General features: G+C 35.7%; 2 long non-coding RNA genes across 21 annotated transcripts in view; one reads left to right on the top strand and one right to left on the bottom strand.

Annotated features, from left to right (window-relative positions):
* Positions 1-14,735, top strand: part of LOC129925834 (uncharacterized) — a 44,702-nt gene extending 29,967 nt beyond the window's left edge. For 13 of the 20 annotated variants that reach the window (XR_008777537.1, XR_008777535.1, XR_008777543.1 and 10 more), the window contains 7 exons: positions 4,722-4,879; positions 5,147-5,219; positions 5,330-5,441; positions 12,087-12,273; positions 12,900-13,032; positions 14,335-14,401; positions 14,607-14,735. This is a non-coding gene — a long non-coding RNA (uncharacterized LOC129925834). Of the gene's footprint in view, positions 1-4,721; positions 4,880-5,146; positions 5,220-5,329; positions 5,442-6,916; positions 7,009-10,518; positions 10,763-12,086; positions 12,274-12,899; positions 13,033-14,334; positions 14,425-14,606 lie in introns of all 20 variants that reach the window. The other 7 variants (XR_008777546.1, XR_008777540.1, XR_008777545.1 and 4 more) reach the window with 7 other exon arrangements.
* Positions 14,736-16,672: 1,937 nt separating this feature from the next.
* Positions 16,673-25,132, bottom strand: part of LOC129925837 (uncharacterized) — a 14,994-nt gene continuing 6,534 nt past the window's right edge. The window contains exon 2 of the long non-coding RNA XR_008777557.1: positions 16,673-19,135. This is a non-coding gene — a long non-coding RNA (uncharacterized LOC129925837). The remainder of the gene's footprint in view (positions 19,136-25,132) is intronic.

The following is a 25,132-nucleotide window of genomic DNA, read 5'->3' as shown; positions in this document are numbered from 1 at the left end:
AGTCACCACCATCTGTTTGAATGGAGTTGTCAGTCACCACCATCTGCATTAATGGTACTATCAGTCACCACCATCTATATGAATGGTACTATCAGTCACCACCATATGCATGAATGGTGCTATAGGTCACCACCATCTGTTTGAATGGAGTTGTCAGTCACCACCATCTGCATTAATGGTACTATCAGTCACCACCATTTGAATGAATGGTAATATCAGTCACCACCATGTCCATGAATAATACTATATGAATGGTACTATCAGTCACCACCATATGCATGAATGGTGCTATAAGTCACCACCATCTGTTTGAATGGAGTTGTCAGTCACCACCATCTGCATTAATGGTACTATCAGTCACCACCATCTGCATGTCACTATCAGTCACCACATTCTGAATGAATGGTACTATCAGTCACCACCATTTGAATGAATGGTAATATCAGTCACCACCATCTGTATGAATGATACTATCAGTCACCACCATCTGTTTGAATAGTACTATCAGTCACCACCATCTATATGAATGGTACTATCAGTCACCACCATATGCATGAATGGTGCTATAGGTCACCACCATCTGTTTGAATGGAGTTGTCAGTCACCACCATCTGCATTAATGGTACTATCAGTCACCACCATCTATATGAATGGTACTATCAGTCACCACCATATGCATGAATGGTGCTATAGGTCACCACCATCTGTTTGAATGGAGTTGTCAGTCACCACCATCTGCATTAATGGTACTATCAGTCACCACCATTTGAATGAATGGTAATATCAGTCACCACCATGTGCATGAATAATAGTATATGAATGGTACTATCAGTCACCACCATATGCATGAATGGTGCTATAAGTCACCACCATCTGTTTGAATGGAGTTGTCAGTCACCACCATCTGCATTAATGGTACTATCAGTCACCACCATTTGAATGAATGGTAATATCAGTCACCACCATGTCCATGAATAATACTATATGAATGGTACTATCAGTCACCACCATATGCATGAATGGTACTATAAGTCACCACCATCTGTGTGAATGGTACTATTAGTCACCACCATCTATATGAATGGTGATTTAAATCACCACCATCTGTATGAATGATACTATCAGTCAACAACATCTGTATGAATGGTACTATCAGTCACCACCATCTGTGTGGTTCAGTGTTTAATGTATAATTGCTAAGAATGGTACTGTCAGTCACCACCATATGCATGAATGGTGCTATAAGTCACCACCATCTGTTTGAATGGAGTTGTCAGTCACCGCCATCTGCATTATGATACTATTAGTCACCACCATCTGCATGTCACTATCAGTCACCACATTGTCAATGAATGGTACTATCAGTCACCACCATATGCATGAATGGTGCTATAAATCAACACCATCTGTTTGAATGGAGTTGTCAGTCACCACCATCTGCATTAATGGTACTATCAGTCACCACCATCTATATGAATGGTACTATCAGTCACCACCATATGCATGAATGGTGCTATAGGTCACCACCATCTGTTTGAATGGAGTTGTCAGTCACCACCATCTGCATTAATGGTACTATCAGTCACCACCATTTGAATGAATGGTAATATCAGTCACCACCATGTCCATGAATAATACTATATGAATGGTACTATCAGTCACCACCATATGCATGAATGGTGCTATAAGTCACCACCATCTGTTTGAATGGAGTTGTCAGTCACCACCATCTGCATTAATGGTACTATCAGTCACCACCATCTGCATGTCACTATCAGTCACCACATTCTGAATGAATGGTACTATCAGTCACCACCATTTGAATGAATGGTAATATCAGTCACCATCATCTGTATGAATGATACTATCAGTCACCACCATCTGTTTGAATAGTACTATCAGTCACCACCATCTATATGAATGGTACTATCAGTCACCACCATATGCATGAATGGTGCTATAGGTCACCACCATCTGTTTGAATGGAGTTGTCAGTCACCACCATCTGCATTAATGGTACTATCAGTCACCACCATCTATATGAATGGTACTATCAGTCACCACCATGTCCATGAATAATACTATATGAATGGTACTATCAGTCACCACCATCTGTTTGAATGGAGTTGTCAGTCACCACCATCTGCATTAATGGTACTATCAGTCACCACCATCTATATGAATGGTACTATCAGTCACCACCATATGCATGAATGGTGCTATAGGTCACCACCATCTGTTTGAATGGAGTTGTCAGTCACCACCATCTGCATTAATGGTACTATCAGTCACCACCATTTGAATGAATGGTAATATCAGTCACCACCATCTGCATGAATAATACTATATGAATGGTACTATAAGTCACCACCATATGCATGAATGGTGCTATAAGTCACCACCATCTGTTTGAATGGAGTTGTCATTCACCACCATCTGCATTAATGGTACTATCAGTCACCACCATCTATATGAATGGTACTATCAGTCACCACCATATGCATGAATGGTGCTATAGGTCACCACCATCTGTTTGAATGGAGTTGTCAGTCACCACCATCTGCATTAATGGTACTATCAGTCATTACAATTTGAATGAATGGTAATATCAGTCACCACCATGTCCATGAATAATACTATATGAATGGTACTATCAGTCACCACCATATGCATGAATGGTGCTATAAGTCACCACCATCTGTTTGAATGGAGTTGTCAGTCACCACCATCTGCATTAATGGTACTATCAGTCACCACCATCTGCATGTCACTATCAGTCACCACATTCTGAATGATTGGTACTATCAGTCACCACCATTTGAATAAATGGTAATATCAGTCACCACCATCTGTATGAATGATACTATCAGTCACCACCATCTGTTTGAATGGTACTATCAGTCACCACCATCTATATGAATGGTACTATCAGTCACCACCATATGCATGAATGGTGCTATAGGTCACCACCATCTGTTTGAATGGAGTTGTCAGTCACCACCATCTGCATTAATGGTACTATCAGTCACCACCATCTATATGAATGGTACTATCAGTCACCACCATATGCATGAATGGTGCTATAGGTCACCACCATCTGTTTGAATGGAGTTGTCAGTCACCACCATCTGCATTAATGGTACTATCAGTCACCACCATTTAAATGAATGGTAATATCAGTCACCACCATGTGCATGAATAATACTATATGAATGGTACTATCAGTCACCACCATATGCATGAATGGTGCTATAAGTCACCACCATCTGTTTGAATGGAGTTGTCGTCACCACCATCTGCATTAATGGTACTATCAGTCACCACCATCTGTGTGAATGGTACTATTAGTCACCACCATCTATATGAATGGTGATTTAAGTCACCACCATCTGTATGAATGATACTATCAGTCAACAACATCTGTATGAATGGTACTTTCAGTCACCACCATCTGTGTGGTTCAGTGTTTAATGTATAATTGCTAAGAATGGTACTGTCAGTCACCACCATATGCATGAATGGTGCTATAAGTCACCACCATCTGTTTGAATGGAGTTGTCAGTCACCGCCATCTGCATTATGATACTATTAGTCACCACCATCTGCGTGTCACTATCAGTCACCACATTGTCAATGAATGGTACTATCAGTCACCACCATATGCATGAATGGTGCTATAAGTCACCACCATCTGTTTGAATGGAGTTGTCAGTCACCACCATTTGCATTAATGGTACTATCAGTCACCACCATATGCATGAATGGTGCTATAGGTCACCACCATCTGTTTGAATGGAGTTGTCAGTCATCACCATCTGCATTAATGGTACTATCAGTCACCACCATTTGAATGAATGGTAATATCAGTCACCACCATGTCCATGAATAATACTATATGAATGGTACTATCAGTCACCACCATATGCATGAATGGTGCTATCAGTCACCACCATCTGCATGTCACTATCAGTCACCACATTCTGAATGAATGGTACTATCAGTCACCACCATCTGCATGTCACTATCAGTCACCACATTCTGAATGAATGGTACTATCAGTCACCACCATTTGAATGAATGGTAATATCAGTCACCACCATCTGTATGAATGATACTATCAGTCACCACCATCTGTTTGAATGGTACTATCAGTCACCACCATCTATATGAATGGTACTATCAGTCACCACCATATGCATGAATGGTGCTATAAGTCACCACCATCTGTTTGAATGGAGTTGTCAGTCACCACCATCTGCATTAATGGTACTATCAGTCACCACCATCTGCAAGTCACTATCAGTCACCACATTCTGAAAAATCTAAAGTGGAACCCATTCAGGTCTATAATTCAAGTTGTCATTGAACGCTCTTGCATCTAAACAAAAATTATTATCAAAGAATAAGAGTTACACTGACATAAAAATAGAATGCCGACCAATGAGTGGTTCTATTTTATTCTCGTTAAGATTGATTTCGATCAATTCATATTTTTTTCGCCTTATAACTATTTTGAAAATGTCTTGACCACATAGTCCTTGCGGGCCCCTAAGACCTTGTAAGGTGGCCATAGATTTTTAGCTTATGTTTTTTTACTATAGTTAGCAGGTCAGCTCCAATACTGATGCCCCTTTTAAAGTTTTAAGTTAATAAACAGATTATTGATTGTTGCATTTTCTCCATTATGTTGCCATCTATTTACTTAGTTGTACGTTTTTCAGAAAAGTGAAGACTGTGTGTGGAAGTTTGCCAGAGGCAAGCTTTGGATTTCTTTCATAGAGCAAGGGACAACACTCTCAATACCTTTTGATATCATTCCAACACCTATAGCTGTGGTGAGACTATTTCGAGGTCTCAGGAATGTATTTCTTATCAATTGGTAAGTTTGTTTATTACTGTTACTAAAATAGCACTGTTGGTAAATAAAATTTTAATTGAACATGGAGACTATGTCAAATAAACATTTAGTGGGTAAAGCATCCACTCACTACATAGAAACTTAACTTTATTTGAATATTTTTTGTATTTTGTCTAAATATTGTTTATAGAAATTAACACCATAATATTTTTTAAGATGAATGTTTGCTGTTGTATATTATATTCACAGACATTGCAATGTTATCTTTTGAATTTATTCCCTAATCAGGTAATCATGCATCACGTGCCCTCAGATATGTACAAAAAATGAAGTTTGAGAAGAAAGAGAAAGGATCAAGATGGTATGCTTTGAATTCTACAAATTAAATCCTACTTTACTCAGTTAAAAAATCGAGTTTATGTGTAACTACTATGATTCTACAAATATGTTTTGTTTGTTTGCTATGCACAGATTTACAAGACACTAAAGAAGTTATCTATCAACTATACTCAATGTATAGACGACTTGCAGCCAGACTAGAATTATAGAGTAAGATGTTTTTCTGCTGGCTAAACATGTATGGGTATGTTTGTCTGTCTTTCATTATGTCCATCTAAAAACTAATTGTTTTATAAATGCAAAAGTTTGCCTAAGAAATAGGAATGTATGTATAGAAACCAAAATAATTTGTATCTTTTTAAAACAATAATGATAGTAAGATGGGTAAACAAAAGCTACTTAGTTATGTGAGTAAATGTGTGTGAATCAGTGATTATATTACAAAAAAGCATCATTTCAATTTTGGAGAAAATTTGAAGAGATCAATGGCTTGATGCTCAAAGTATTGAGTTGTGTGTTCTCTTCATCACCTATCCCTTAGTCTGTTCAACCATTTTGACACCTAACAAGATCTCTCAAATGTCTTTCTCCATTCCTCTCTGTCCTTTGCTTTGGATAGAATTTCATTCAATGACAGGCCTGTCCATTCTTTGATGTCTTCCCATCGCTTCCTCTGTCTTCCGTTTTCTTCTTTTTCTGGTATTTTTTTCCTGAAGGAAAGTCTTTGCGGGCCTGAAAGACCTGGCCATAGAGTTTGAGTTTACTTTTTTTTTTGACAGTGGTTAGCAGGTCATCAGAGAGTCCAACTGCCGTATTAATCCTGTTTCTAATCTCTTCATTCATGATGCAATCTTTGTAAAAACAAGTTAATTAATTAATTCCACTTATCTTATTCATAGTAAACCAGTAACACTGACTAAAAATGCAAAATACCTAGGCGTTATAATAAATGAAAAACTGTCATGGAATCCCCATATTGATGAAACTGTCATAAAATCAAATAAAGCATTAGGGTTTATTAAAAGAAATTTCTATAAATCAAATAAGAACATAAAACTAAAATGTTATTAACCCTTGTTAGGCTAATATTAGAATATGCATCCTCTGTTTGGGACCCCTCAACTCAAGAAAACATTAAGAAACTGGAGCGGACACAAAATAGAGCAGTGAGATTCATAACAAATGAATATTCACATTTGACTAGAGTAACACTTTTAGTAAAATCACTAAATTTAGAAAGCCTTCGAATAGAAGACTTAGCAATTATACATAAAACACTGAACCATAATCTTCAAATACAAAAACAAAATGTAATAAAATACTCAGAAAGACCCAAAGATAAAGGCACATTCATCGTTCCATAGGCTAGGACAAATTTGTACAAATGCTTTTTCTTCCCTAGCACTATTAGAGCATGGAATGGGTTGCCTGATCTAGCTAAGAAAACCATTGACTTGGCAGAATTTAGGTCATTGGTTAATATGTAAATATGCATGACCCGTAGGACCTAATCATCTTCTTTTTTGAAGTAACATCTGTATCATATAAGATAAGATACTGAAGATCTTTCTGTAGCATCTTAGCTCCATTGCTAGGATCCCTTTCTCTAGATCTGCAGTCAGCATCCAATATTCGCATTCATATAATAATAATGTGGCCGTAACAAGGGAGTGCATCAGTCTGATTTTAGTGTCAAGGGCTATGCCTTTGTCTGTCCAGATTGTTTTGAGTTTTGCAAGTGCTGCTGTTGTCTAGGCAATTCTGGCCAGTAGTTCAGGTTTGGTTCCTTCATCTGAGACAAAAACTCCAAGGTAAATACCTTGTTGTTCTCTGTAAAGAAGTTAAAATCATTAACTCTTTCAGCCTGTTTTGCCAGTATACTGGCAAAACAGCTATACCTCATAGCCTGGTTTGCCAGTATACTGGCTTTTGGGGGGTGGCTTCTAAAATTAGTCCGTTTCTTGTAGTTAGAGTTTTTAAAGTTATTTCTAAAAACAAAAATAGTAAAAAGAAACGAAACCTTCCTTTTTTAAGCGTCTTTATGCAATAACCTGGATTGTTTTTTTGTTTTAATATTATTTTAATTAGTGTGTTGCTTAGCAAACAAAAACAAACATGGATGCTATGCCTGGATGCAGTAGTGTTAGTGGTAGGCCTAAAAGATTGACGGTAGCACAAGCTACTCAATTGTTTTTAGCTTTAGAAAGTTCTAGTGATAGTGATAGTGAAGATGATTCCACATATTTGCCAGAAAATCATGGTGTAGATGATAACATTGTGAAGAAGAAAAGAGCTAGACATGATGATACTGTGGTTGACTCAGATTCTGACAGTGATAGTGGCAGTGAAGCTAACAATGATGGGACTGGTATTATTGCTACAATTCCAGAACCAGATGATTTTAGACCTAGAACTAGTGGTAATAATGATGGGTGGCAATGGGAGAGGGTTGCTGACAATTGTCCTGTCAGTACTGCCAATACATTTAGAATGTCCCAGCCTTCTAAAAGTGGAGTCAATTCTGAGTTAGATTTGACAAGAGATTCTACACCATTTGATGTTTTTACCAGGCTAGTAGATGGTTGTATCATGACCTTTTTAGTTGATAGCATTAATGATTATGCTAAAATTGTGATTCAAAAACACAATCCTCCTACTGTCAGGTCCACTTTTAATAATTGGACAGACACAAATGTTGCAGAAATGTACAAGTTTCTCGCAGTTTTTATTTCGATAGGTCTACAAAACAAAAAGTCTGTCAGGGACTTTTGGTCTAATAAAGACATATATTATCAGCCATGGTTTAATACCATGTTTACAAGAGCTAGATTTGAACTCTTGTTCTTTAGCATGATGCATGTAGGTGAAGCGGTCTCGGTCGGTAAGGATAAAGTTGAACCCTTCGTAAAGATGATGTGTTCAAATTTTCAAAAGGCATTTTATCCTTTTGAGGAGGTTGCTATTGATGAGATGGTGATAGGATTTAAAGGCAGGTTTGGACCATTACAGTACAACCCTAGTAAGCCTGAAAAGCACCACATAAAAAATTATGGCCTGTGTGATAGCAGTACAGGTTATGTAATAAATCTTATTACTTATTATGGAAGTGACACTACTTACTCAGACTCATCAAAGAGTATTACCAGCCATGCAGTCAAAATATTTGATACCCTTCTACAACCACTTCAAAGTGGGCATCATATTTTTGCTGATAGATATTATACATCAACAGATCTCTTGGAATATCTAACTCAGAAAAGATTTTATTATACTGGGACAGTCAACTTGGCTAGGAAAAATTTCCCTGCCGAGCTCAAGAAGCAAAAGCTGCGTCACAGAGAAACTCAATTTTACAAGTCTGTGGGCAGTATAGATGCTCTTTGTGTGGCATGGCAGGATAAGAAAGCTAAAAAGCCTTGCATTATGGTGTCCACAAAATCAACCAATCGCATCATTAATGTGCAACAAAAGCGCAGTGTTGTCGAGAAGCCAGAAATGGTTCACGACTACAATATGATGATGAATGGTTGCGACAGGGCAGACCAAATGCTCTCTTATTATTCTGTGCATTCTAGAAAAAGCATGAAATGGTGGAAGAAAGTCTTTTTCTGGATATTAGAAATTGCACAGATTAATGCCCTCATCATTTATAATGCCACACAGGTTACATGTGACCAGCCTTCAAAAAAGCTTTCTTTAAAAAAATTTAAAGAAACTTTAATTGATGGTTTAGTTGATGCTGCCACTGCACTGGGTGATGTTCCCAGACAGGTGAAAGTGAAGACTGTTAAAGCTGACAGCAAAATAGCACCTGGGCCTCATCTTGTTCATTATGAAGAGAATGATCGCCCTTGTGTCTATTGCAAGAGTCAATCACAACGGAAGCGGACTAGATTCTTTTGCTCGGGTTGCCCGTCGCAACCTCGGCTCTGTGTGAAACATTGTTTTCGTCTATACCATGAGGATCTGGCAAAAATATAGCTTTCGAGTAGTGGCAGTAGCATCTATGTAATGTAAATAAATGTATATATATGTGTGTGTGTGTGTGTAAAATGTAAATATTATTCCTATTTCACTGGATATTGTTTTTTGCCAAAAATGATTTCGAATTGGATTTACAACTCTACGCGTCTAAGGTAATATCTGTTTTATAATCTTCACTGCATGTTTAAGTGTTGTATATCAAATTATTCAGAAATGAATCCTCTTTCTAATTAATGAAAAGTATTTAGTCAAAATGGTCAATACAAAAAAAATAAAGAGTATATATTGATGTTATTGCAAAGAAAAAAAAATTGCGAAAAAAATTTGACTATGATCTAAGACATGAAATTACAAATTATTTACATTTAAAAGAATAAAGAAAGGGTAAAAAAGAATTCTTATGCATATCTATGTAGTTTAATATATAATTTATGGTGACTGTAATAATAAAGAAATTAAAAAAAATTATTTTATAATAGATATGGAAAAAAAAGTAGTTTAATTAAAATTAATGCAATTTAGAAAAAAAATTAAATTAAAATAAATAAGCAAGAAATTAGGAAAAAAAAACTTGATTTATGTTTATCAAAATGAATTTACTTTAAAATGAGTACAAAATATACTCTTTTCAAGCAATATTATACATATATTATGTATAACAAACCTAGACAAAAAAAAATTTTTTTACTCTTTTATTTTTTTCCATCCTATTCAACCTGCAAAATCATCTATACAAATTAAATAAACTACAAAAAGATTAAAAGAGTTGTGTTGGTGAAGATCTTTGCTTTAATTTGATATATAACTTTATTTATCTGTGATTTACCGTTTATGAGATAAAAAATATTTTTATAACCCTATTGTAAACAAAAACTGGTAGCCATTTTTGCCCGCATCCATTGCTATTTTAGCAACAGGCTGAAAGAGTTAAGGCAGTGCCAGAGATGAAGTTATGCAGTTATTCTAGAACTTTGTTACAAAAAAAAAATAAGTTCATTAGGCTTTCTTATTGATCACTTAAAATCTTATGACTTTAAGTTATATGCTACTAATCACTATTACAAATGTTAGAGGACATGTTGTCTAATTATGTCTTTCAATTCCGTAGTCAATTATGGTGATGTTAATTAAGCAGCACTTATTTTTTCCTATTAAAATCTCTCTCTTTCATTTAAATTTTTTATACTTCTATGTCTAAAAAATTAAAAACTTTCCTACATTAATTGGGTTAACCTTACTTTGAATGAAAAAAATATATGAAAGTGTTAAAAAATTAATGATAATCACTGTTCATGAACCAGAAGTAAGTCCTAATCATTCTTCATTGTATTACTCAGGGTCTGTTCCATCACATCCAGTCAATAAAGGAATAATATCTATGATGTCAGACAACAATAAAGACCCATTTCTGTAGAAGAAGATCTCACTACCATGAACACTCTAGGGCTAGGATGAGTTGTGATAAAGACCTAAACAAACATTGCAAGGAGATGCTTAGTGTTAGGGTTGTGTTTTTACATATTAATGATCTCTTGGCCCCCTGAAAGATGAGTTCACACAATATCAGGATAGCTCTAAACGGTAAACTTAAAAGAATATTAAATGCGATAATTTACAATAATGAGGATTAATTAGCAAAGTCATTTTAAAAAATGTTATACAAGCCATTAACTATGGTTGAGAGTTTGCACTCATGCATAAATCTATTTCAAATTAAGAACCATGCATATGTCAGCGTTAAGTGTGTGTTGACGTAGTATTATAATATTACACATAACACTGGTTACTATTAATGCGAATGTCATGGAATGCTGGTTTAGTGCTTCCTGGAGTCACACATGACAAACATAGATATGACAGACTGACTTAAATCCACTTTGGCAGACAAAATATAAAGTTTATTTGATGTCAATAATTATACTCCACTCCTTGATATCACATTCACCAGATCCAGAAAAAAAACACTTCATGATGAATTTATGTCTAGTATTAGAATGTAGTGAGACAAGGACCTCCGTCTGGTGTAGTGCAATCCAGACCTCCGTCAAAAAGCACCTGGGGGGGGGGGGGTCCACTATTATTCACTTAGTGAAATGCAAGTGGAAAGGCAGTGGGGTAATTTGTGACTCCCTTGTTTTGTTTTGGAAGTTCCTTTAGAAATAAAGATTATTACGTTCGAGTCCAAACCTCCCACAGGAGCTGGAGGATGGCAGCGGGTAGAGTTCAAACTTGTAATCATCATGATGACAGTCCAGAGCACATACCACACAACCAGGCAGCCCTCTACATATAACTTAGTATAACTTAAGAATACATTTAAGATTGGGTTAGCTTTTTGGAGTCACATATCAAAATTGCATCAACAAATAGCATCCATAGGTTTTTTGAATATTTTGAAAATGCTGCTAAGGAAAAGATTATTTTGTATTAGCAACTAATTATCACTAGCAGTATTATTTAGGACACCTAAAAACCCCAGGATGGTCTGCCTAGTCGTGTGGTTTGCACGCTGGACTGTCGTTCAGATTTATTGATGATCCTGGGTTCAAACCCTACCCGCTCCCATTCCCCATCGTCCTGCAGGAGGTTTGGACTAGGAAGTAATTATCTTCAACTCTGAAAATATTTTACATGTCATTATTTTATTATAATCTTGTTGAATATAATGAATACTTTTGACAATGGTAATAATCTGACAGCACAGAAATAACAATGGGAATCTTGCAATTGTCTCCAATGACCAAGTAGATTTTTTACTACTACTTCAAAGACTTGAAAATATTTGATAGATTTTGATGAAATGAACATGGGAATCATTGGATTAGGACCAGAGGGATTTTTTTTCAAATAGTGACCTTGATCATTGGGATTGAGCTGAAATTAATTTCTTTTTTTATTTCCCCAGGGACATGATGCCAGTAAAATGAGAAAATAGAGTGGAAGAGAGTCCAAAGTTTGTTTTGCTCCCTATTCAATAGAGAACAAAGTTAACATTAGCAATGGAGATAAAAGGAATCTCTAAAACAATAATTCTTATCAAAATCCAACAATCTCTATTCAAAATATTAATCTAAGCAGTAACATGACAACTAGTAAGTGGCTTCTTTTTTTTATGTACAATTTAAGAGATATTTCAATAAATGATTTTAATAAAACTCCATTAAGCTTTTTAAAGTAAGTATGGCAGGATCACTATGGAACAACCAGTTAACTCTCACCCTAAGATCAATGTTAGTCAACAGTCACAAAGAGGAGTGGTTCTGCCAATGGGCAGAGCCATGTACAAAGAAATGACCATTCCAAACTAACTGAACAATATTAACTTCCTCCCCTGCAAAGAGCAATCTACAACCTTCCAACTAAGAACAGGACAAACACCTCTGTTAAATTACCATCTTAACAAGATAAATCCCACTCCCCTACCTCTTTGTAGACACTGCACCCACCCTTATGAAACTGTAAAACACATCCTCTTTGAATGCCCCTTCCTAATCCACCTTAGGCAGACCCTACTACCATTTCAAACCAACACCCTGTATGGCAGTGCTGAACAACTGAAGACAACAAAGCACTATTTTTCCTTGGCACAGTCTGCAAAAGAGCTCTGAGCTCAGCAGCAAAAAGCTGGCTAGAAAGAAGAAGTAGTATGTAAGTATAAATAAAAGTTCATTTAAGGAAAATGTACTAATCTGATGTAAGTATATATATAATGTTTTAGTTTGAACCAAAGAGTGAAGGTCACGTGAGGACAGTTTTCAACACTAGAGTTACAGTACTAGTCCTCGGTGGAATCAAGGAGTCATTAAAGAATCATTCTGGAAGATCAAATTAATACAAGCACTGAACAGCAGGTGAATCCTTTGACATCTGATAACTACCATGTCAATAGCAAGTTATTTTTATTAAAGACTTCTTTAGTTATCTAAAACATTGATGCTTCTTTGAACCACTTTCTGGGTAAACAAAACTACATAAATAATTAGACTTTACATTTCTTATGTGTCAAAGTGCTCTATGCATTACTTTACCTTTACCTATCCCTTAGTCTATTGGACCATTGGGACACCATGCAAGACTCGTCGACCATTTTTCTCCATTCCTCTCTGTCTTTTGCCTTAGAACCTCTTTCAATGGCAGGCCTGTTCATTCTTTTATGTTATCCTCCCATCACTTTCTCTGTCTGCCTCTTCTTCTTTTTCCTGGTACTGTTCCCTGAAGGAAGTTCTTTGTGAGCCCCGAAGATCTTGTAATATGGCCATAGATTTTAAGCTTGCATTTTCTTACGATAGTTAGCAGGTCATCATGGGGTCCAATCACTGCAGTAACCCTGTCTTTAATCTCTTGGTTTGTGATGCGGTCTCTGAATGTAATACCTAGGATTCTTCTGTTGTAATACCTAGGATTCTTCTGTAGCATCTCAATTCAATTGCTAGGATCCTCCTCTCTAGCTCTGCAGTCAGCGTCCAAGACTCACAAGCATATAAAAATGTGGCCATGACCAGAGAGCGCATCAGTCTGATTTTGGTGCCGAGGGCTAAGCCTTTGTCTTTCCATATTATTTTAAGTTTTGAAAGGGCTGCTGTGGACTGTCAGTAGTTTAGTTTCGTTCCCTCATCTGAGACAATAGCTCCTAGGTATTTGAAGTGGGCCAAAATGCTCTTTTGAATTTAATAAAGACAAGCTACAGGTTTAATTATTGTTAACTGCATTTGTCGACTGGTTGTCAGTAAAACCAAGACTTGGTAGAATTTAAGATTCTATATATATTGTTACATGGTGCAGCTTTAGTGAAATCCAGCTAGTCTGTAGATCTGGCATGTCACACATTGTCCACATATTTTTGTAATTATATATACTTCTATATATATATATATGGTATATTTCTCTTCTTATAAGATTTCTAGAGCTTGATATATTCAGTTGTGTCCAAACTAGTTTAGCATAAATTCCCCTATCACTAAGACTTTAAACACATTATCTTTTATTTGTCAGCTGAATCCCTTCATTATCTCATTAACAATTGTTCTGATCAAGATGCAGACCAAGTTCTCTAAATTAGATCAGCTTATAGACTAATGAAATAATCTCCTATGAGTTACAGGCAAAACTTAAAGTCTACATCAAATTTTTTTTTCTTTTGGATAATATTACAGACAGGAATGGAAAATATGGCCAACAGATCTTGTGTGGTGCCCCAATGGTCAAACAACTAAGGGATAGGTGAATATGATAATACATAATAGGTTAGCTAAAACTTACTGGTTAATTCAGGAAATTAAGTTAACTTTCTAATTATTATTTTTTTTTTACTAAAACTTTCTTTTTAAGTGCTAATTTGATTAAACTATATAAAAAAAATAGCTTTCAGTTCCAGTGTCTACACTAATCTTCTTTGTCTAGGTCATTAATTGTAAATGTTTTTCAGATAATGATGCAGAGAATTTCCTGGTGATAAAGAATTAGGAGCTGCACACAGTTTAATGAAACCATATTTTAGGAACAGATAGAAAACAAAGAACTGCAGCAAAGATGGCCTGTTTTTATTCTTCTTCATGGCAAGTAGATTTTTTAAAGCATTATGATATAGTTTCCCTTTCAGACCTTGTGGTCCAAAGGGCAAATGATATAAAGTCATCTCTGTTTCTGTGGCCTACGGTTATGGTATAGCTATTTTAAATAGAACTTTCTAACTTTGAATGAATGCATAATAAAAAAAAAATAGGCAACATAAGAAATTAGATAGAGCCGCATCTGTGCTTTACATTCTGACTCTGTTCTGGGCTATTCCCCATCCATTTCCATCCTGCCAACTTTCCTTCTTGGTCTGCAGGTTTGATCTATATTTGTGTCACAGATTCCTTATTGTATTTATAATAATAACTCTATTATAGAATCTACCTTAGTTCTCGATACATCTAGGTATCCCTGGTTCAGTTCTAGTTAACGAAATAAAACAATGAAAGCACTAGATCAAACACATAAACTTTAATCAGCTTTACTGCATATCACACATGCTGGTCTCTGTCTAACAACCAACACACTTACGGTCATTCGCGCAGATCAGTGACAGTTTGCATGGGTCTACCAGACTTTCTCTTCCTCTCTGGGTTCCAGTCCAGTCTTGCAATGTTGTCTGCTGTTCTTCACATAGTGTGCCCAATGCTTCCCCATGTGCATCATTTGATTTCTTGTTCTATCTCTGTTTACTTTTTTGTTTCCCATAGGCTGTAGTTTGATATTTTGGCTCAATGAATAAGGTTTATACCGTAATAATTTCAGTATTCTTCTCAAAAAGTTGGCTGATTGTTATCACAGATAATCCCAAACTAACTTATTTTATCATCAATATCATCAGCCAGGTGCTCCTGTGTATATGAAGACTGCTCCAAGTTAGCCACCCTTCCAAATCAGTCAATATTCTTGGCCCCAATATGTGTACTCCTCAAAAGTTTTATATGAAATAATTTGTTTTTAAAACAAAGCTAGACATTAAATTTCAGTTGTGATTGATTTCAGCCCACCGACACAAGGGACATACTTTTAGACTTAGATCCTCCCCCTCTGGCACATTGGGTAGCAAGCTGTCTCCAAAAAGATCTGTCATTGGCAGAAGCCTCTTCCCTCATACTTATAGAAATATAAAAATATGCTGACTTCTAGAAAAGAGAAAAATGGAAAGACAAACTAAACTTTGTCAATGTATTTAAAAAAAACAATGTTGAACCAGCTAATAGTTTATGATGAGAAATGTCATCAGCCAGCCACCTTGGCATCAGTACCAAGATTGACTGCTATCCAAAAAACTGCCAAACCAAATGTTAGGCACTATCATCTTTGTCTTATAGAGGGCATTCAAAGAGGATGCAGTTTAAAGTTTCATAAGGGTAGCTGACAAAACATTAATGGAGAAGTGGACTCAAGATATGGATACCATCATTTATATTTATTTAACTTCTGCATTATACTTTTTATATTTTGCATTTTAAAATGTAATTTTTATTTGCAATGCAATTTATCCTAACCCTATCACCTTTTTTTTTTAGTTCAAAGGAATGTACATGCTGCTGATATAGAACAAGTTTCTGACTGCTTCCAGATCAGTGTTCTTAGTTCCGCTAATGATCTACTATTGCACGATAAATAAGCAAAGTCCTGAAAAGCCTGCAGAATCTGGGAGCACACTTTAGTTAATAAGCAGGGTGTCATATGGCCTGCACAATGATCAACAGTTAGCAGTAAAGACATCCTTCAATGAAGCAGCCCTATTTACTCCAAGATAACAATGTCTTTTTTAGTACTGTATTGTATATTATTTTACACCTTTAACTATTGGTCACTGTAAAAAAAAACTAAGTAAAATATTTTTAGAGCTATAGCGAGTATAATTTGTTTTTTTGAAATCCAATGTAGATAGTTTTTTTTTTAATGGCATTGTTCATGTAAATATTTTTCACAGAGTTAAAGTAAAGGCATTTTCTGCATGGATAATAAAGGTGTTATTATTAATAGTAGTAATAGTATTATGAAATAAAAACTAAAGAATTATGTTAAGACATATTTTATATGGAAGCTCTTTAATAGCATTCAACAAATTACATAATTTACTAGTAGGAATACTTTAAGTATGCAGTATATTTGCTAAACTGTAGCAAATAAAGGCCTACCATTAAATATTAAAAACAAAAATAAAAAAAAAATGCCTTATAATATTAATAGCATTGTAACTAACTAAAAGCAATTAAACTATTATTTAATACACAACAACAGTATTGACCATCACTGTATTAGTTCACATTGTCACATTTTTAAGCTTAATTGAATACTATATCATATTGTTGTAACCCTATTGGCGGCGCGAAAGGGTTAACTGTAGGTTTCACAAGTGAACTCAGGCGATGGACAAGGGACAGTACTACGATGACACGCAAATATGACCAATGTTATGGTCATGTGATCGAAAGCCTGCGTGGACGAGAGACACAGTGTGTAAGAAAGCGACAGTTCAAGACCGGAGAGCATTGAGACCGGCACTGTTAGTCAGCCATGAAGTCGGTCCTGGTGCAGTCCTCCAGTGAAACGTACGAGTCCAGGAAGAGACAGTAGAGTTATGAGTTTAGTACAATGATATACAGTCTAACGTTGTAGCAGTTGATTGTGTTGCCAATTGTGTCGTATTGGCTGTTTGATTTGACCATTATTAAAGTACCAGATTATTGTGGAGCTCTTGTAGTCAAGTTCTTGATGTGTTGTGTTGTGTTTAGCAGTGTTTACAGAAGGCCTGATTAGGAGAGAGAATCGTAACAATATTAAATTTTACATCCATAATAAAGCAAAGCAATTACACAAAATAGTTTCCAAGACACACACAACAAATAAGATTGTCAAAAAAATTTATTGTTCTTATTTTTCTTAAAGGCTTCTCTTTAAAGTTACAAATAGCTACATTGGAACCATTAGTTACTTTTAATAAACAATTACAAGCCACTTAGGTTAACACCATTTTTAAAGATAATTCTATCAATTACAAAATGATTAATCATTACTGACATCTCAAGATAAAATAAAACATCTGACTTCATAAATAGGTTTATTTTTGTTAAAGCTTATATCAACTCACTGTGAGAAAAAGTTTGCACACTTATTTGTTGCACACCCTATCTTGGATCAAGTTGAAACTTTGCACAATTGTTTATTGTAGCCTACCTGAAAACAAGAATCAATTTTGTAAACTTTTGGAAATTAAATATTTTGTTTTGTATCAAACTAGGGAAAGAAATTGTACTTGATACATTTTTATTTTAAATTAAAAGCATTTTAAAAGCAACCATGGTAACATTCATAAGATACCCCCTATCTAACTGGTTCAGACAAGTGATAGGATCATAACCTTGAGAAAGCATGAAATTACACTACATAAAAACAATTGTTAATATTTCTAATAGCAGATGTATTGATGTTAGTCTAGAAAAGTGCTGCTCAACTTAATTCAACCTGCAGGCCATTTTAATTTCCAACATTTGTTTCATGGGACATATGACCAAAAAGGTAATAAAATAAAATTGGACTGAAAATTTTTATTAAATACCAGTGCATCTAGTACTTAATTAATCAATATTTTTACACATCAGAAAATGGCTTCATTTATCTACTTAAAATATGAGCAACATCTCTGCTAAATGAGGAAATGAAATGATTCATTGGCATTTGGAGTTACCATTTTTAGCAATTTTAATGATAGGAAATACTGGTAACTTTGCTTTCCTATGTAATGGTCTGGTTGTGCTTTTTGTTATGGCTGCTTTAGTGCCATGATATTTTGAAGTGATACCCAGATGTAGTGCCATCAGGACACAATCTGTGATTGTTATCCTGGTCAGAGCTCATCATTGAATATTAGGAGCATTTTTGGCACAGAGCTTACAAATATTTTTTTTTCAATTTCGACCCTTACAATGTGTGATGCACACAGGTTCTTGTTGAAACAATGTGGACATGGAGATTATTGTAGTCAACTGCATTGAGTTTATCATAGTGTGCATCTTCAAAATCGACACTAGCAGCTGGGAAAAGGTGGCACTGGATAGATCCACATGGAGAGAGCATAAAGGAAGGGTCTCGGATTGCAGATGCCATACACAACAGCAGCAGGAAGAAAGGTGACAATGCAATGGTGCCTGGTGATTACATGTGCTCAACCTGTGACTACAGCTGTGTATCAAGGATTGGCCTCTCTAGCCACACCAGAAGTTGCAAAGGGAAAAGATCTTTTCTCGAGAGGTAAAATGCCACAGACATGAAATCTTCAGGCAGCATCTAGATCTAAATGATGTTGTCAGCATTAGAATCTATGTAGTAAATTTAAAGGCTGTTAAGGTTATTTTTCTTTCAGCAGCACTTGCAGGTAGTATTATTGGAGTTTCAGAAGTTGTTGATCTAGTTGTATTCAAAACAGGGCTGCAATCAAGAAAAAGAAATACAAAATGTTAATAAAAGAAACCATTCATTTGTCTGAAAGTAAACTTCTAAAATATAATGTTCTTAAAATAAATTATAGAATCTAGATCTAACAAAAAAAGTTCAAGTCAGTTTTTAGTCAGTACATGAGTCATACTCTAGAAAATAGATCTAAGCCTAGAGTCGACTAAACACCTAATCTAGGCAAAAGACAGAGAGGAATGGAGAAAGACGTTCGATGAATCTTGCATGGTGCCCCAACGGTCCATTAGACTTACTGTAATTCTTTAAAAACTATTGTTTATGCGTGAAGATAGTTGAAATTTTTACAAGTCTATAGATTGCATTTTAAGAATTATGTTTTATAATAATAATCAAAATAGAAAAGTCTAGATTTAGAATTAATAAATAGAGATATAGAATTTAGCAATTAAAAATGTAGGATACTAAACAAAAAAAGTTCAAGTCAGTTTTAGTCAGTGCAACATGAGTCATACTCTAGAAAATAGATTTTAAAAAAGCCTAGATTCGACTAAACGCCTAATCTGGGCAAAAGTCAGAGAGGAATGGAGAAAGAAGGTCGACGAATCTTGCATGGTGCCCCAACGGTCAATTAGACTAAGTGATAGGTAAAGGTATAAAGATCTTATATTATGTTGCTTGATAACATTGACGTCAACAACATCACAGTTTCATAACTTATGATAATCTATGGATTCGTCTCTGTAATAGGTACTATAGAAACTGTCTACGAACATAAATCATGATAGCAGCATACAAGGACTGTCGTTAACTTCCAACCAACAATACAGACAATTAAAGATGCTGACAACAATGTTCAGGGTAGTATCAGAATCCACAGTATTGAACCAACGATGAAATAAAAAAAAAACAGTGAAACCCTATTGAAATAAATAACAGATTCTAACGTCTAAAAGTACAAAGACGAACGAATCCGTTCAAAGAGTATCGTACAATATAAAATACAACTCACCCTAAACAGGGGTCAAATAGTCCTAACAAGAATTAATAGGCTAAAATCCAAGGCAGTTTGCTCAGGCTGGCCAGTAGTAAAAAAGACATGAATCATTCAGGACCACCAAAAAAAAGTACAACTTGTCTATCAATTACAATATGACGAAAATGCTCTCAAAATAAGAGCTGATAAATTACGTCACAACAAGACTATGCGACAAGGAAAAAAAATACAACGAATGACGTCATCGCCTATTTGATTGTGTTCATTTTTACAAAAATACTCAACAACATTACTAACTGCGACAAGCTTAATTGGACAGTCTTAACTACATTGAATCACATATGTGTATGAGCTACTGTACGTAAGCGTTTACAGTGTATATTGTCTTCTCAAGTAGATCTGTAATGAAACTTGTAGAAGGTAGATATCTCCACAAAAGTCCTGCGTAGGACCTCTTGGCTCCACTAACACAAATCTTATCTGTAGGTTCTGCGCTAGCGTTTTAGTCCAGCATTCATACAAGAAGTTTTCGTCGAGCTGACTTTGGAAGCGACTCTGACCTTGTTATAATGACCTTCAACTTACACACACACACACACACAAAGGTAACAAAAACAAGGATCTACTAGGATACAATTTACATTAAACTAATACATTGAAAGACCCCTGAATAGCCTGAATAAATTTGAGGCACAAATATAGGACGCTTTGCAGACCTCAATATGACGGACTCCAATGACCAGGGTGTCGACACACAAATCGATAAGCTTAAATATAGCTGGACGCCGTAAAAGAATTCTGCTATCTGGGATCCACAATTAAAGATGACCTGTCTCTAGAAGAGGAGATAAAAAAAAACGCATAGGAAAGGCTGCCTCGACCTTCGCTAGACTCAGACCAAGACTTTGGGAAAACAATAAGCTAACTACGGTGACCAAAATGGAAGTCTACAAGGCATGCGTTATGAGTACACTGCTGTATGGCAGTGAATCATGGACCACCTACGCAAAGCAAGAGAGAAAACTGAACTCCTTCCATTTGAGATGTCTCCGTAGGATCTTGAATGTTACATGGAAAGAAAAAGTGTGCAATACTGAGATCCTTGCGTGATCAGGTATTCGCAGCATCTTTACAGCCCTCAGACAACGCAGTTTGCGCTGGCTTGGACATGTTCGCCGGATGGAGGACAAGCGCATCTCGAAAGTCATCCTGTATGGTCAACTCGCGACTGGCACAAGAAAAACTGGTCGCCCCCACCTCCGTTACATAGATGTAATAAAACGTGACCTCAAATCAGTGAACATCAATACTGACAATTGGGAAGACATAGCTCTGGACCGCAACAGATGGAGAGAGAGACAGTGACCAAGAAAGCTATGGACAGTGAAAGTACATGGGTCTCAGCTCAGGGAGAAAAACGTACAATCCGAAAAACGGCCAGCTCCTCTACCACCGAAGCAAAAGGCACCTTAACCTGCGCTATCTGTGGACGGAAGTGTCTCTCCTAAATAGGGCTCCACAGCCACATGAGGAAGTGTGCTCTGAGATGAATCATAGTCGTTCTACGACTGAAGGAGGCCAATGAATGAAAATATAGAAAAATATAATAATAAACACAGATAGGCTACAGCTCTGAGGCTATTACGGAAGTTCCACCAGTCCAAAAACAAAACAAAAAAAAAAACAACTGGGGTAACAAAAGATACTCCAACAAGCGATAACAGCTTGAAAAATGGTATGCCTACAACTCAAAATATGCCCTCGAATACAAAAGTGTCCTTTTGATAAAGAACGAAATTAAAAAAAAAAAAGCGAAGCAGCGAATAGAAAAACAAAATGTCACGAAATTTAGGAGGGACTGAACAAAAACAACAGTAAAAAAAAAAAAAAAAAAAAAAAAAAAAAAGCTTAGCGTACCAGCTGTAAAGGACCTCACACCCTCGAATAATTGTAAAACTAAAATAATACAGGCATATCGGCCAAAATTAAAACTGGCCAGTTTAGGTGTGTGGTCATTACTCGATCACTTGTAACTAAAATTGTTTATTCTACTTTGGCCGGCCACTTCGCAAAATGCCGGGTATTCCCTGGCCAATGCCCAATATGTGGATTCAAGTCTGTTAAGTAAGCATAAGGTTGCTGTAACGATAATTTTCAGCTTGCTGCTTTTTCAAGAAAATGCCCTGCCTTCGTCACATCTGTGTGTGTGTGTGTTGTTGTTTTTTTTTACTGCAGTTTTATTGTTAGTATTATTCCTCGGCTCGTGCGAAGCAGAACGTTTTGACACCGGCATTTTGGTGCTCAATGTATTAGAATCATTATACATTTTCATGTATTATGTCTTTTAAAAAATGATCCTTTTCAATGTTTTGTATGTTTTCGGACGCCTCCAAGCGAGAGTGTGGCGGAAATGGAATAAATCGCCCTGGCTGTCTACATGTCAGTGTCTATCAAGAAGTGGTTCTCCCTACCCTTCTATAAAGATCGGAGAAATGGGTACTATACAAAAAGCAGATACTTCTTGAACGCTTTTCCCAATGACGTCTGCGCTCCTCCAGGAACATACGCTGGCAAGAGCCGCAAGACCGCATCACAAGCAGCGATGTTCTTGTGAATGCGATATGGACATGATAGAGGGATTGCTTATAATAGTTTGACAGCGACGTTGGGCAGGGCATGTATATCGTACGGGGGACGACCGTATGCCAAAGGCAATCTTTTGGTAAGACGAAAGATGGTTGGAGTCTTTGGAGCAAGTATACAGCCATGCTTCACGCCATTCTTTACAGAGAAATAAGCTGATATGTCACCTTGTATCTGATTTGTTTCTTTTGAGACTCGTGCTGTTGGTTCAAAATAGTAACTTGGAAGGCATCCGATCCAAGATAGTATCCTACACACGCCATCACGTACTCACTATGTGTCAGATGTTTTGGTAGTAGATTCTAGTAGTAGTAGTTTTTTGGTAGTAGATTCTATATTTATAGTAAATTTACAATAAAGGTCATTCATGCGAGAGATACCAAACATTGTATTGGCCGAGTTTCTTAATGTGTTAGCTTGATTTTTACATGAATTGTTTCAGACACGGGAAAAAAGTTTGACCTACTTTTAGTGAAAGCAGAAGTGTTATTGCAGTTCATGCGCGCACATATTTCTTTTCGATCATCTACTTTTTTTATAGAAATGTGCTTCAGTGAAGTTCAGATATTGGAATAATTAGATTCTTTAACAGATTGGATTATTATAATCATACGGGTATTACAGGCAAAGTTTGGATTATTTATTACGCAAAGGTAAGATTCTTTTTCTTAGAAGCTAAAAAAGAAATGACATGAATATCCAACTTCATGAAAAGATCTATTAAAAAATGTAGGCCTAAGTCAATATAAAAAAGACAACTTACAAATAATGAAAAAATAATAATACTGTATAAATGTCTCTGTCTCTTTTTCTATGTATAGGCCTATATAAAGCAATATATATACAGATCTATATACGCAGGGTTTTATTTGTGACGGAAGGCATCGATACGGCGTACCGGCACCTTTTTGAATGTGGGGAAAAAATTATTACTTTTCTTGTATTTTAACGTATATTATTAATTTATTAGATCTAGTTGTTAAAAGTTAGGCAATCAATCACTCAGTGAAATGCTTATTGTTCTATTATAGTACATTATTGACACGAGACATAAATTCGAAAATTATTTGCATTACAAAGAGAGCAAAAGATTCCAAACAGATGCATATATTCTACTATTCACATACTATGAATAACAGCACAATAAACCACTTTTTTAAAGGCAAAACAAATCAAAGTCGATTAAAACTATTTTGTCATCTCAAAAAATTGAGAAACTATTTTAAGCTTACTTTATTTATGTATCATCATTTGTAACTGTAAGTGTTCTTACATAGCTTATATCAATTCACCCTATCTTAATGTTTTCTTGAGTTGATTGCTGAAACCTAACCCTTCCTGTCATAAATAGGCCTACTGCCAGTGGAAGTGTATTTTCAATGTACATTGACAATCAGTGAGCGAAGGCTTAATCTAAGCCTGAAACATAAAAATAGTGATATTTCTCAAATACAACATGCAGCCCTGATTGATAAACTGACAGTAGACTATAATTAGCTACTTTATTTCAATAGTCAACCCTTTTACTGCTTCGATCCTATGTGTAATTTGACTGCAGCAATTTGAATATTTCGGGTTTGATATAGCTAGTGTGTTGTTGTTTTTTTGTTTTGTTTTATCATTGTATGTGTGAAGTTTCAAGTTTTTTAACAAATAAATTGCATTGAACCCAATTACTTAGTTTTGCTATAGCTTAATTTCATAAAATCCAACTAAACTTGAAACCGAACTTTAGATCCGACCGAACCGAACATTAAATCGAATATCAGCATGTCAAAAAAATTGGGGCATCTCGATTCTTTATTCGTGGTTTTCATTCTGTGGTAATTATACGTTTCCAAAAGATTCAAAAGGGACTAATCAGCTTTTTAAGTTTCGGAAATTTTCTCTCCCGCCTTGTGTCCTTGACATCAAATGTGACACAGTCAACTTCTATCTGCATTGTGGGCAGTCTTCTTAGCCACTCGGGTGGAACCATGCTCTTAATTTAAGCATGTGTGGGTTGACCCGACGTTTTTGATTCGCAGAGAAATTGTGTCTATTTTAAGGAACTATACAAAAACATTAAACGATAATATGAAACACAACAAAGTGCGTTTATATAAGTGCTTGTAGCAGTAGTGGGGGAAATGTTGCTTGAAAGAAGAATGCAGTTAAAACAATTACAAGGCGAGTGTAAAAAAAAAAATTAAAAGTGGGGTTGGTGAATCTTGTAAAGCAACTCCGCTAAATTCTTGGTATTTGTTCGCGGTCTTTGTCAGGATTCTTTATTAATAAATCGGCTCGCAATCCCTCCCACAAAATATTTAGAGGTTTTAAGTAATTAATTAGCACCAAACTATACTTTGTTACTAACAGGAGAATCTTTGTTTTTA

The sequence above is a fragment of the Biomphalaria glabrata genome, chromosome 4 (assembly GCF_947242115.1).
Source record: "Biomphalaria glabrata chromosome 4, xgBioGlab47.1, whole genome shotgun sequence".
NCBI classification, from domain to species: Eukaryota; Metazoa; Mollusca; class Gastropoda; family Planorbidae; genus Biomphalaria; species Biomphalaria glabrata.
The sequence above is the reverse complement of the archived record's forward strand: the minus strand, read 5'-3'. Positions and strand labels throughout refer to the sequence as shown.